The sequence below is a fragment of the Bubalus bubalis genome, chromosome X, assembly GCF_019923935.1.
Source record: "Bubalus bubalis isolate 160015118507 breed Murrah chromosome X, NDDB_SH_1, whole genome shotgun sequence".
In the NCBI taxonomy this organism is placed as follows: Eukaryota; Metazoa; Chordata; class Mammalia; order Artiodactyla; family Bovidae; genus Bubalus; species Bubalus bubalis.
In genome coordinates this window covers 127,892,257-127,893,810 of record NC_059181.1, presented here as the reverse complement: position 1 = coordinate 127,893,810, position 1,554 = coordinate 127,892,257, and positions in this window count along the sequence as shown.

Sequence of the window (1,554 nt, the reverse complement as noted above, 5' to 3'; positions counted from 1 at the left end):
TCCCTCTTCTCTTCTCCATATAATGCTGTGAACCTCTATGGGTGAACCTCATGGTAGAGAAACTTTTCATCTTTAATGTAGATGTTTTATCAATGGTGCTGTGTAGAAGGAGAAGCTTTCAAACTACTGTAAAAATAAAACCGATAACTGGAAGCGGGAGGCTTAAGTCCAAACCCTGACTCCAGGGAGCTCCTGACTCCAAGGAACTTTAATGACAGGAGCTTATCAAATGCCTCCATACCTGCACTGAAACCAAGCACCACACAAGGGCCAACAAGTTTCAGGGCAAGACATACAAGCAAATTCTCCAGCAGCAAGGAACACAGCCCTGAGCTCCAAGATACAGGCAGCCCAAAGTCACCCCAAAACCATAGACATCCCATAACTCATCACTGGACATTTCATTGCACTCCAGAGAGAAGAAATCTAGCTCCACCCAACAGAACACCGACACAAGCTTCCCTAACCAAGAAACCTTGACAAGCCACCTGTACAAACCCACACAGAGCGAGGAAATGCCACAATAAAGAGAATTCCACAAACTACCAGAATACAGAAAGGACACCCCAAACTCAGCAATTTAAACAAGATGAAGAGACAGAGGAATACCCAGCAGATAAAGAACAGGATAATGCCCACCAAACCAAACAAAAGAGGAAGAGATAGGGAATCTACCTGATAAAGAATTCCGAATAATGATAGTGAAATTGATCCAAAATCTTGAAATCAAAATTGAATCACAGATAAATAGCCTGGAGACAAAGATGGAGAAGATGCAAGAAAGGTTTAACAAGGACCTAGAAGAATAAAAGAGAGTCAATATATAATGAATAATGCAATAAATGAAATTAAAAACACTCTGGAGGCAACAAATAGTAGAATAACAGAGGCAGAAGATAGGATTAGTGAATTAGAAGATAGAATGGTAGAAATAAATGAATCAGAGAGGATAAAAGAAAAACGAATTAAAAGAAATGAGGACAATCTCAGAGACCTCCAGGACAATATTAAACACTACAACATTCGAATTATAGGGGTCCCAGAAGAAGAAGACAAAAAGAAAGACCATGAGAAAATACTTGAGGAGATAATAGTTGAAAACTTCCCTAAAATGGGGAAGGAATAATCACCCAAGTCCAAGAAACCCAGAGAGTCCCAAACAGGATAAACCCAAGGTGAAACACCCCAAGACACATATTAATCAAATTAACAAAGATCAAACACAAAGAACAAATATTAAAAGCAGCAAGGGAAAAAACAACAAATAACACACAAGGGAGTTCCCATAAGGATAACAGTTGATCTTTCAATAGAAACTCTTCAAGCCAGGAGGGAATGGCAAGACATACTTAAAGTGATGAAAGAAAATAACCTACAGCCCAGATTATTGTACCCAGCAAGGATCTCATTCAAGTATGAAGGAGAAATCAAAAGCTTCTCAGACAAGCAAAAGCTGAGAGAACTCAGCACCACCAAACCAGCTGTCCAACAAATACTAAAGGATATTCTCTAGACAAGACACACAAAAAACGGTGTATAAACCGAACCCAAAAC